The sequence below is a fragment of the Balaenoptera musculus genome, chromosome 9 (genome assembly GCF_009873245.2).
Source record: "Balaenoptera musculus isolate JJ_BM4_2016_0621 chromosome 9, mBalMus1.pri.v3, whole genome shotgun sequence".
Classification (NCBI taxonomy): domain Eukaryota; kingdom Metazoa; phylum Chordata; class Mammalia; order Artiodactyla; family Balaenopteridae; genus Balaenoptera; species Balaenoptera musculus.
Window position 1 is genome coordinate 79707617 of NC_045793.1, and position 13472 is coordinate 79721088.

General features: G+C 35.6%; 1 protein-coding gene across 2 annotated transcripts in view; it reads left to right on the top strand.

Moving 5' to 3' along the window:
• Positions 1-13472, top strand: part of SEMA3D (semaphorin 3D) — a 209139-nt gene that overhangs the window by 15557 nt on the left and 180110 nt on the right. For both annotated transcript variants that reach the window (XM_036864311.1, XM_036864310.1), the window contains exon 2: positions 11032-11126. The gene's annotated coding sequence lies outside the window, so the exon portion shown is untranslated. The remainder of the gene's footprint in view (positions 1-11031; positions 11127-13472) is intronic.

The window sequence follows — 13472 nt, forward strand, 5'->3', positions numbered from 1 at the left end:
TCCCTGTCCTCATTTTCGTTATTATTTAGATGAGAAAGACACATAAATTATTAATCCTGACCTCTCTCATGGTCTTGGTCCCTCTGCCAGTGCTTTTTCCAGTAAACCCCAGTCTAAGGCAATTGATCATCCACTTCACAAGCAGTTTAAATTCTTATTATGATCTCATCATGTACTTTCTTCTATTATGGTTGTGATATTGTACACACAAGTGTTTACACTATCTCGTGGTGGGAAGGGAGCACACTTTGGAGTCACAATTTATTATTTGGGAAAATTCACTGTTATTTAACTCTATCAGCTTTGGTATACTCATATATTGAAGTGGGGTAAATGACAGCTGTGTATTCAAAACACATGTGAGTACTAAATGAGAAAATGTAAATAAAGAATCTCTCCCAGTGCCTGACACAATTGTTATTTAATAAATCAACACTAATAGTTTTATTTCTTCTCACCAATATTCATTGAGCGTGTTTTACTGTTTACAAAAGCCTTGAAATGCCAAGATACAGACTTTGGATTTTATTCTGCAGGCAATTGGGAGCCACTAAAAGTTTTTGAACCATGAAATAACCCAAGAATTAGTATTTTAGGAAGATGAACCTAGGAATAATTTTCAGGGAGACCAGCTAAGAGACTCTTTATAGATAAAATAAGGTCTGGACTAACATGCCGGTGATGAGAATAGAAAATAAGGGTACTAGAGAAATACAAGGCTATCATATCAGACTTTTACTGTCTGTTATTTATGTATTTCACGATTTTGCCCTGTATAGTCAAAGCATTATTATTATGATGGGAACTTTGCTCTCAGCCTGACTCAGAACTGTTTTATATTCCTCTCAGAGCATAGATGTATTAGCATTAAAACTTTCTCATTGATGTTATGCTTTTTGAAACCAATGTATATTGTTTCCAGAATTCACAATATCTTCCCACGTATAAGGTCTGAGGTCACGCTTGATCTCAGCAGGATATAAAATATCTCATGAATTTTTTCCTGCTAAAGGAAGTTTTAAATATTTCAGGTTGCGAAAATAATCTTTAGATACAGAGGATGGAGAGTTTGTGTAGACAGCAACTTTCAGGCAGATATCATGGAACTGGAAATATAAGCCAATGACTATCTTAACTAAATATTTAGTTTGTGAAATAAAATAGTGAATCCTTATTTTGTTGTCATGTATATTTAACATTTAGCATCCGGTATTTCTCATGCTGTTCATCCTTTTGCCTTTTTTTTTTTAATCTTTTGGTATCCTGTCTATTTTTCAAAAGCTAATGCAAATCTCACGTTCTTCATCAGAATAACAATTCATGAAACATAAATCAGTTCGGTAACTTATTTTCCCTGTCACACATATTCACATTTTATAATAAATTATTTTAATTTAAAATACATTTTATACCTCTAGCAAACCATCCACTCCTAGGGTGGAGATGTATGTCCACATCTGGTTCATTCTCCTTGACACCTAGCATAGCAATCAGTCTTTGTTTATTTGTAATTACAAGTGAAAAAAAAATAAAATCAAAGTAGACCTGTGAGAGTCAAAAGTAAGATCCTAAGTCAGATGTAGCATCAGCAAACTATTATTTTGTATAAATAAATAATGAAATAGATACTTCAGCTATTCTTTTTATTTTTAGAAAGAATCTGAAAATCATAGAATGATTATTCTTCTCTTAATCAAAGACATCTAAAATAAGTCTCGTAGATAGCAGTAATTATTTAATTTAAAAAAATATGTTAGATAGTAGTTGAACTTTGTGTACCATTTAGTTAATAAGCTATGGAAATGGTTTAAGTACTCTATTTTGCCTCCTTACTATCAGTTTATTTTGGCTTTAGATTACCTGCATTTGAAAGACTGTTAAGAACAAAAATTACTATGTGAAAGTAGCAGACGGCCTGTTAGTTTAGGAAATAGTACTCCTAAAGTTCAGTTTTACACTCTAAGTATATTGAATTTGTGCATATCCAATACGGAATTTTGGAATTTCTGCAACATGGGTGTATTTTGTTAAAACTTATTTAAGAGAACTAGTACCTGAGGGCTTTTGTTTGTTTGTGTGTTTGTTTGTTTTAATTCCAGCCTGGGGAATAGAGGGTAAGCCTGATAAATTGTCAGTCTCAGGATACCTATTTTGAAATGCCTGTAATTTAAAAAATGATAAATAGTAAAATAATTTTTTGTCTCATAGACTTGTGATATTTCAGAATAAAAAAAACAACTTGAGAGAATGTCTAGTCCAACTGTTTAATTTTACAGAGAGGACTGAGGATGAAGTAATGTGAGTTCTTCCTTCCCTCCCTCTCTCCCTTACTTCCTTCCTTAAACATGAAAGAACAACTTCTATATTCAAAATTGGTGCTGAATGTTTGGAGAGGAATGGCCCCAGGCTTGAGTAATTCATGATCCACATCTATAAGACACTGGTTGTAGTGTGTTCAGAGGCACACAACTGAGTCATCACAAAGCTGAGTTTATAGCTGACGTCTCTTCACTCCTAGAGGGGCAGACATCCTACTTTTTACGGATGTCGACAGATAATTTAGAAAATAAATTTAATGCGTTCTGCGAGAATTGTCGACACTTAGATCCAGGCAAGGTGATGACTGCTAGTCACATAATGATGACCATTTCTGAAAGAATATATTAATTTTCTTATCTGATAATCAAAAGCTCTGTTCTGGTTATGATCACCAATGCTATAGAGCTGCTTTTGACCTGATCTCTATCTACTTTCATTATTTAAAAAAGGGTACATTTATCAATGTATACCTTGTATTAGCACTATAGAATTTTTAATCTATATATTCATGTATACACACTCTTATATATACATATATATGCATATATCTGAAGGGGAGCAAATATGTCGCCCTCTGAAACTGCTTCTTTGGCATAAGGCTTATCTTGCCCTGGTTCTTTTTAAGAGACAACAGGTGTAGGAGAAGCTCTGAAAATCTAGTAGAAGTTACCCTTTTGTAAGAGAAATTTACATTTATAAAGGAAATATCCATTTGTAAGGGTGTCTTCCACTCCCTATCAGGAAGAGAAGGATAACCGAATCTTAACCTCTTTTTGCTGGAGAAGGCCACAGACTTACATCTGCATAACAACCACGCCCTTGTTTGTTAAGGACTGGTGTCTAACTGCACATATCCCCCCCACCGAAATGCTAAGTAATAGGTAGATTATGATGGCAGAGATGGGTCTTTTCCACATTTTTAAAATATGAAACTCTGGTACAAAATTCTGTCAAGACATTCAACTGTAGTGTAGACTTTAATCCAAAATAAATGTCCTTATCAAAAGTATTCATGTTAATAGTATCCTCTGCAGTTACTGGTTTGTTGTTTATAGTTCTTTGTCTGTAGGAGGTAGCCTTATGTAAAATGTTGCCACTTTCCAATCATCATTTGGGTGTGAAGGAAGAAAAAGAGATAACATTTTTACACAATATCATGCTTTCTGGATGTGGTCACCTTTAATAATAGAAACCAAAAGAAACATTTCCCAATGTATTCATCAAAATTCTACCAGGAAGCAGATGTGCAGTCTTATTTTTCTCTTAATCATGTATTTATTTATTGCATTACATCTTTCAGTTGTGGATATTTTCCTGTAGAGGGAAATTCCATCCTTCCTGGAATAATAATTCCCCAAGTTTTATATGTATTTTTTTCAACTGATGGGTCGATGTGAAAATACAGTCTCCCTTCTTAAATGTATTTGTCTTTTGATCATATCTCTATATAGGGAGAGCTTGAGTGCTTATATCTCTTCCTGAGGATATTTCTGTGGTATCAAAAAAAAAAAAAAATTCAGGGAATTTTAGGGGAAAGTAATCATATTTCTACAAAAATTCAAACAAATGGACCTCCAACAATAGAAGCAGTTTCATGGAAAATTTTAGTAACATCTAAAGGTCAAAATTTATAGTAACTCAACCTCCTGTCATTCTAGCTTTTTCATTTCTTTTCTTCACTCCTGCTGAAATGATTTGTCTCCATCAGAACATCCCAGCCTTGGCTGTCCTCCATCTTTCCAGAATCTCTTGGTTTCACTTATCTATGTGTCCAGCCTAGATCTCCAGATCAGGCATTTCAAACAAAAATTTTCAGCCTACTGTAACATCTCATATGCTGATGTAGTTGATGTAGTTTCCTACATAATGATGCATATACTTGTCTGAGCTCTTTGATCTTCACATGGGTTTCTATTCGTCTGGGTCTAATGAATTTCCTGCTGGTTCACCAGCCCATCCTTACTGGTGGATATTACTCTGGACCAAATAATTTGTGTTGATCTCAGAACAATGTTCAGACAACTTTTGACAAATTTGATAATTTATACTCACCTTCGCAACACCTATACACCATCATTCAGACTATGGTATGATCACTTGTTTTGGCCACAGTCTTTTACATGTTACACCCTCGTGTACAGAACCTCCAACTCATGTTTCTTTATATCTTCCTGGCCTTCAAACATAAAATGTGTAAAATAAAACAGGATTTTATTTTCTTAACCTCTTTATTTCTTTTGTCATGATTCAACTAGTAATCTGAATTTAATTAACAATCATCCCTAATGCAGTGTAGAGCATGTGTTTTGGGCTTAGTCTACCTGGGTTCCCATCCTGACTCTGTCACTTATTGAATTGTAGCTTTGGACATCTAATTTTATCTTTCTGTTTTAGTTTCCAGAACTGTAAAATGGAGTAATAAGAATATTTAACAGGTTAATGTGGGGATTAAATAAATCAATGAGTTCTCAACTTAGAATAGTGTCTGTTCTTTAGTTATCCCTGCATAAATGTTAGCTGCTGTTATTATCACTTTCCTTTGCTCTTTATTTCCAGTTAGTTCAGCAAGTTTTCTTAAAATTTCCCTTCTTTTTATTCTCACTGCCTACACCATGATTCAAACCTTCATGGTCTTTTGCCTGTATTATTTTAATAGTCTCCTAATTCATATTCCTGTTCTCATTTAATCATAAGCTCTAACTTAGAATGTTGCATTCCGAAACCTTTATCTTGGTTAGGAACATTGTATTTGGCAAGATAAAGGTTTTATAGAAAAACACATAATCTAAGGAAAACTAAAAATGGCATTAAGTATCATGAGTATGTATATACATGTGTGTGTATGTGTAAGAAACCTTGCACTAAATAAAAGTGAAAGCAACCTCATTCTAACCAAATTAGATACTCATGGTTATTAAACCTCCTTGTGTTGCTAATCATCTTGGTGGTACCTTCCTTGTTGATTAATAAACTACTGAAGCATGTGATATGCTTGGGTATATATTTACATAATTTTCTGTTAGGGAGACCATATACCTTTTAAAATTTGTGAAGCAGTTTGCATTTTCCCTTGATTTGTATATCTATTTTCTCTACCACATCTTCTCTCCATAAAATGGGACTCCTTATAATACACTTATTCCTGTTTTATAAGAGAGAGATCAGGAATAGTTGATGCTCTTTTGTTTAAAGGGAATGACCAGAAGTGGACTTAAATGTGAATTTTAAAAAATTGTTGTACATATGCATCAAGTTACTGAAAAATCACAAGTAATGAAACCATTGTGGGTAAGGCACAATTTTCTCCTGGTAATCGTAATCTTCATCATCAACTGTACTCTAATGCCACTGTTGTCATCCATTCCCTGTCCAGAGTGATGGCAGAATCCAGTTTAAGTGCTTTAAATTGGTATGACCTGGGTTTAATCTAACTTTGCAGCTTAGATCACACTTATTTTACCCACACGAAATTATAACATCACCTCTTTTCTCATACCATATCTTATGTGTCTCTTGAAATATTACCCACTCTCAAATTCCAGCTTAAATGCTATCCTGACTATGAAATTTCCATTCCATTCCCCTCCCATCTCAGTCAAGAAATAATTTTTAACAATTTAGTTCATATTTTATACCTCTTTTATAGCACTTACATTCTGTCTAAATTATAGCTGTTTGTATACATGTTTTTTTTAAGTACACTGTTATCTCCTTAAGTAAAGGACCACATTTTGTTGACCAAATACAAACAGAGTACAGTGGAGTTGAATCTTATACAGGTTCTAAGTTCAATATTTAAAGTTAAAATTTCGTCTTTTCAATATTATCCTGAAAAGTCACTAAAGTAATACATAAAGTGTATTATACAGCATTTGTGTGCCAGGTTAGGAGCTGACATTCAGTCTCTCAAAAATACATAACACTGAAAATTTTCCTTCTACATTGAATCAAGTCACTGTCTTTTTACTTCAGCACAGATGAAGTAATTGGCTTGTATTTAGAGGCTGTGTTGTATGAAAAAAAATCCATGCCTCTTTAAACATGAAAATCAAATACAGCTTGAGGAGATGTTTAGACTATGAGAACTGAGAATGACTAAAGGGATTTCTTTTTTTTTCCACTCAAAATTATTTTTAAATAGCTAAGTGGTCTAAAAATTCTTTCTATCTTCTTGGTTTTCATGAAATTTGGTTGCCTACTTTCACAAGGGTTTGGATAGGTAAGTAGGTAGATAGATTGACAGATAGACGGATAGAGAGGTAGAGGTTTGGGTAAACATATACTAGTTTGGAGGACTATATCAAATTTTAAAACTTCTGTGCATCGGAACAAACAACAGAGTGAAAAGGCAACCTATGACATAGAAGAAATAATTGCAAATCATATATCTGAAAAGGGTTAATATCCAGAATATGTAAAGGACTCCTACAACTCAATAACGGCAACAACAACAAAAAACTGATTGAAAAATGAGCAAAGGATTAAATAGATATTTATTCAAAGAACATTTAGAAATAGCCAATAAGCATATGAAAAGATGCCCAATATCACTAATCATTAGAGAAATGCAAATCAAAACCACCATGAGTTATCACTTCACATCTATTAAGATGGCTACTGTCCAAACAACAGAAAATAACAAGGGTTGGTGAGGATATAGAGAAATTGGAATCCTTGTGCACTGTTAGTGGGAATGTAGAATGATCCACCCGCTTAGGAAAACAGTCCAGAGTTTCCATTAAAAAATTGAAAATATAATTACCACATGATCCAGCAATGCCACTTCTGGGTATATATCCCAAAGACCTGAAAGCAGGTTATCAAAGAAATATTTGCACACCCAAATTTATTGTGGCATTATTCATAATAGCCACGAGGTGGAAACAACCAAAATGTCCATCAGTGGATGGACAAACAAAATATGGTGGATAAATGGACAAACAAAATATGGTGTGTATATACAGTGGAAAGTGATTCAGCCTTAAAAAAGAAGGAAATCCTGTCACATGCCACAACATGGATAAACCTTGAAGACATTATGTTAAGTGAAATAATCCAGTCACAAAAAAACACATGGTGTATGATTCCACTTCTATGAAGTGTTTAAGTAGCCAAACTCATAGAAATAAGAAATTAGAATGGTGGTTTCAGAGACTGAGGGGAGGGAGAAATGGGGGATTATTCAATGAGTGTAGAGTTTCAGTTTTGTAAGATGAAACAGTTCTGGAGATCTGTTGCACAACAATCTGAATATACACAACAATACAAAGTTGCACACTTAAAAATGGTTAAGATGATAAATTTCATGTTACATGGGTTTTTGTTTACCAAAATTAAAAATGATTTAAGAACACTGGTTGAGGGCTTCCCTGGTGGTGCAGTGGTTAAGAATCCGCCTGCCAATGCAGGGGACATGGGTTTGAGCCCTGGTCTGGGAAGATCCCACATGCCGCGGAGCAAGTAAGCCTGCGCGCCACAACTACTGAGGTCATGTGCCACAACTGCTGAAGCCCGTGCACCTACAGCCCGTGCTCCACAGCAAGAGAAGCCACAGCAGTGAGAAGCACGAGCACCTCAAGGAAGAGTAGCCCCCACTCGCCGCAACTAGAGAAAGCCCGCGTGCAGCAATGAAGACCCAACACAGCCAAAAATAAATAAATTAAATAAATTAAAAAGAAAAAAAGAATACTAGTTTAAATAACTAGTTTAAATCTAGGATGCATGGCATTATACGATGTAGTTGCTCAGTTCAAATTATTATTCAAGAACAGCTTTGCAATAGAAACATTGTTAAAAGAGCAAACTTTTACTCAGACCTTCGTTCAAATCCATGCTCTGCTACTGACTGACTATATGACCTGAAACACTAGTTTAACTTCTCTGAGCATCAGTTTCATCACAAGCTAATTTGGATTAAAAATATCTACCTGCAGCAGCTTGAAATGAAAATCATTGAGTTTAGCACATAGTAAGCATTCAAAAAAGGTTGTTTATTATCATTATTATTGATGGTTCCATTTAAAAAACGTTTATAACTTACAGTGTAAGTTCAAGCCTTCTTTGTTAGAACAGGCATCTGTGACTTTACTCATTTCAATTTATATTTGGAAGATAGGCAGGACTTACTTTTTTTTTCCTACTGTTTTGAAAGGGCATTCAGACATGAAATGCTTGATTATTTACTTGAATCAGGATTGAAACACTTGGCCAGTTGAAGGCAATTCTGGGAATTAGAAAAAGGGCCCCTCTCTGAATGACTGAAGCTGGATTTCTGAATTGGGTCTTTCAAAAATAATAGAGTCCTTTGCCCATTTTCCATGAATTTACATTTTTCATAGAACATTGCTTTGGATCAGATAAAATTTAAGTAACATCTCTCATTTTTTTCATTACTTTAAAAAATGCAGCCTTAATCGTTCTCACTCTCCTTACATCCTTTCTGTTGGACACTGGACTCTTTCTTTCCTTATTTATTTTCCTATCATGTGTACTCTCTTTATATAGCCTTTGTTTTTTTCAGATTCCAGTTCTTATTTTTCAAGTGTGATAAATATACTCTCATGAATTTTTAGAAATTTAGCTTTATTTTACTGTTCACTTTCTCACAATCACTATGTTCTTTGCTTTGCAAGAATTTTCTTACTAAATTATGATTCTGTTGTGTGGTGAGTGATATTATTTTCTACTTTACACAGATGAGGAAACTGAGGCACAGAGAGATTACATAACTTGCCCAAGTTCCCGCCTACTAAGTGTGAAGAACGGGATGTGGACCCAGGAGGTTTGATTCCAAGGCTAAGGCTCTCCAGTGCTACACAAATATTACCTCATTTTCTTGGAGAGGCACTTTCAAAGACTGCCTTTTTTTTCCCCTTTCCTTTACTCTCTCTATGTTTTACATTCCTACTCATTTCTTTTAGGAATTTCCCCCTTCCCTTCAAAATGTAGATTAACATTTTAGAATATACTGCTTTCCCTCTCCTGTTCCTGCCTGCCTTACCGCATCTTTGTCCTTCCAGGTCACTAGCTCACTGCTGGGGATGTCCTTGGCCTCTGAACCTTTGCCCTGTGACATTCATTTGCTGACTCAGTTCCTTTACTTCTGTCTTCCAAGGAGTCTGAGCATTTGAAATGTTACTTTCCTCTCAGTCAGTTCCAAGATGATGTTTGCCTCTGCTAAGTGTATTTCCTCTAAGCTACTGGGAACTTCTGTTCTGCAGATTGCTTTTTGGTGCATTTGGAATGAAGTTGCCAAGTTTCTTTTTGTGCATATGCTCGCTTTTCAGTTCCTGGAACCTTGACAGAGTTTCCACTCTTTTTCTACATTGTTCTCTCTTCACTCTGCTAGTATACCTCTGCCATATTGTTTTCTCTCCACCCCAGTTCCCTTCAGAATCCCTTGTCCTGAATGCTTCAATCTACCAGAATCTTCCACTGTCTTTTTTATTATGGCAGGAGTTGTATTTTAATTAACTACAATATGTCATTTTGTAAAAACAAATGGCTATACATTCTGGAAACTTCAGCAACTAAGTTTTGTTATTATTTTTTTACCTGATCTACTCCATCTGCTTCTTTCATTTCTCTTATAAGAATTGTGCTTTAATGATTTCCAAGAAACTCATAATGAGGATGTGGCTTTACACAGTAATCACTGTATGTGAACTATGAGTGCTTATTGGTGCTGTGATTGAGGACACAAATCATGCAAGAAATCCAGGGCAGTGGAAAGATCACCGGGCATGCAGTCAGAAGATTCCAGCCCTTGCTGTTGGTGGTTCTTAATGTCAACTTTATTTTAGCTTCTACAGTATTTCCTCTTATTCTCAGCTTTGTTATTTGTAAAATGGAGGATTAATAATACCTAACTCCAAAGGTGAGGGTCAAATGAGACAAAAAGCACACGTGTTTTACAGTTTGGAAATAGCTATACAACAGGTACAGATTATTATTAGATTGCCTCTCAAAGCACAGAGATGAAAGTTTGTCAAGCACATAAAAATGTAAATGAAAACGAGTGGAAAATATGACCAGAACTGTATAAGAATTTCATTTATTTAGTTTTCTATCGAGTATCAGGAGTTTTCTTAAAATACTGACATCTGCACTTTGGGTTTTATTTAATGGAAGAAAACTTCAACATAGCCCTATAAATATTTGAGTGTGTGAGGGTGATGGTGACATGTTTTGCTGACCCAAATATCGTAATCCAAAAATACTATGTGGGTAGTTCACAGTTTCTTCACATGATAGGGTGGCTATTCCACTGTGATTCATAGGGAGAACACAGATGGCCTACAAAGACATGGAGTAGCATGTGTTATTATGGATGAAGTTCCACCTGGGAATCCTTTGCTTCCTTCTGTGACGAGTCATGTCCCTCCCACAGGAATGGTGATTTCAAGGTTTTCTATCTCCCCGCATGTCTAATTATATAAGTGATTTATTTACATTTTAATCTTTAAAAATACCATATTGCAAGTGAACACATAGAATCACTGGAAGCCATATGAAAAGGATTTACTATCCCATTTTATTCCCTTCTGAAAACTGCTGAATTACTATACCATTTCAAGCCATTAATTAATGAAGACCTTTGTATGAACAGAATATGGAGGATAAAGCTAAATTTTTCAGTTCTTTTGAAAATTGAGCTTGAACTGTTAACATGATTCCAATTTTTTTTATTCTGTTGATTGCTTTGTCCTCTAGAATCGTGGTAACCATCTGAGTGGTCAAGTTGCTTGTATCTTATGCATACAGACTGATATCAGCTGTTTCCCAGGACGTGCCTCGCTCCACACCAGGTGAACAGATTTTTCACTTGTATGTTTATACTTCCCTTCCTAATTCTAGGGCTGCCTTCTTTTCTGCCTTATTGCAATTATTCTCTATAAACCTCTCCCCTTGGTACCGGGTTAAATAATGTTTTTCCTCTAGATTACTTATGTCCTTTGCCTGTTTGTAGATAGCTACTTGGCCCATCCACTTGTTGCTCTGCCAAGATGTGCTCGTTTAGTGCTTTAATCTTTTATCATCAGTCATTTTTCTCTGCATCTTAATCATTGTTCCGTCGTGTCCCTGAACTCCTTCCAGCTTCTCTGCACCTTTTGGATAATGAGGTGCCTGGATCTGAGCACCAGGTATGGTTTCATCAGTCCTGTCTAGGAGGGTCCCATTGCCTCCAGGCTGCTATGATGCCTTCTTGTTCCCTGAGGTGCTCATTAGAGAGATGATGCCTGTCTCTACAGGCAGAGTCAAGCATGCCTTCATCGCCCCCGTTCTCCTGTAGCTCCCTTCTGGCTAATCCTTTTTCCAAAGTGGCAATTCCAATTTCTCTCCTTCCCCCTCATTTTCTTGCTCTCTAGCTCTCACTGTAAGTTTGTCCCTGTTGCCCTTTAGTGCTTTTATTTTACTTATCCTGCCTGACTCATGATCTAATTCATCTGTTTATCTCCCCATTTCTCTCTTTTCCTTGTTCTAACGCAACATCTTCCCAGTTCCACCGTTTTCTACTTGGTGCTGATAACAATCTCTGCCACTCTGATTGTACACGCATCTATCTCTTAACCAAATCGACTTCTTTCACTCCTCCATGGGAAAAGATACTCTTATTCCCTTACGTTTATCTAATATCTTACCTTGTCATTTTTTAACGAAACAATAAGTAGTTTGGCATTATTCTGTTAGGCTTGAAAATTTAGTTTTATCGCAGTTCCTCAGAGAATTGAGCTATACATTATGTTTAATACTACTGTTTGCAACTTAATAAAATGACATTTAGTTCAGTTTTTAATCCATAAGTTATATATTTTGGGGAAAGATATGATAGGTATAATGTCTCTGAAATAGTTACAATGTAAATCATGGTTTGTGTTTCTTAAATACTTGTTAATCCTTTCTTCCTTCACTCCATTCTTCCGTCTTTCCTGCTTCCTTCCTCCCATTGCATAATGGTCCTGAAATCCTGGCATCTGCAGGATAGTGTGAGGGAGAGAATGCAGCATCTGTGATTCTAGACCCTGCTCTAAAAGTGATGAACTGTGCAACCAAATGAATCACTTATATCGTCACTTGTGTTCTCATACATAACAAGAGCTGGCTTCAAAAAAGTGATGATTAAGTGAGAATAAGACAGCATTTTATTCACAATTTATAGGAATATGAGCGATAACTCCTAAATAAGTTTTGGGTCAAATTAAGGAGGACCTTGACAACTGGAAAAGCTTTATGTGAAACAACAGAAGGCTTCCCATTGCTTGTCAAATGAATTTTATCAAAACCTTCAAGAGTATGAATGTGGTTTGGGTAAAAATGGAGAATTGAAGTGAGGGAGGCTGGAAAAGTTGCTAGGAAAATGTTATAACAGTTCAGGAATTAGGTAGTAAAGACAGATAAAGATTAGAGCTTGGAGGAAAAGTTGAATCGAGTATTATGGATTTGGGAACCAACTTTAAAATCAGTGGCTGGTCAAAAGTGGTTGGATTGAGTCTTACCACCTGGAGTGTTTTTTATTTATTTATTTATTTCTTCTTCTTATTATTATTTTTAACATCTTTATTGGAGTATAATTGATTAACAATGGTGTGTTAGTTTCTGCTTTATAACAAAGTGAATCAGCTATACATATACATATATCCCCATATCTCCTCCCTCTTGCTTCTCCCTCCTACCCTCCCTATCCCACCCCTCTAGGTGGTCACAAAGCACCGAGCTGATCTCCCTGTGCTATGGGGCTGCTTCCCACTAGCTATCTATTTTACATTTGGTAGTGTATATATGTCCATGCCACTCTCTCACTTCATTCCAGCTTACCCTTCCCCCTCCCCGTGTCCTCAAGTCCATTCTCTAAGTCTGCTTCTTTATTCCTGTCCTGCCCCTAGGTTCTTAAGAACCAATTTTTTTTTTTTTTTTTTTAGATTCCATATATATGTGTTAGCATACGGTATTTGTTTTTTTCTTTCTGACTTTCTTCACTCTGTATGACAGACTCTAGGTCCATCCACCTCACTACAAATAACTCAATTTTGTTTCTTTTTATGGCTGAGTAATATTCCATGGTATATATGTGCCACATCTTCTTTATCCATTCATCTGTCGATGGACACTTAGGTTGCTTCCATGTCCTGGCTATTGTAAATAGAGCTGCAGTG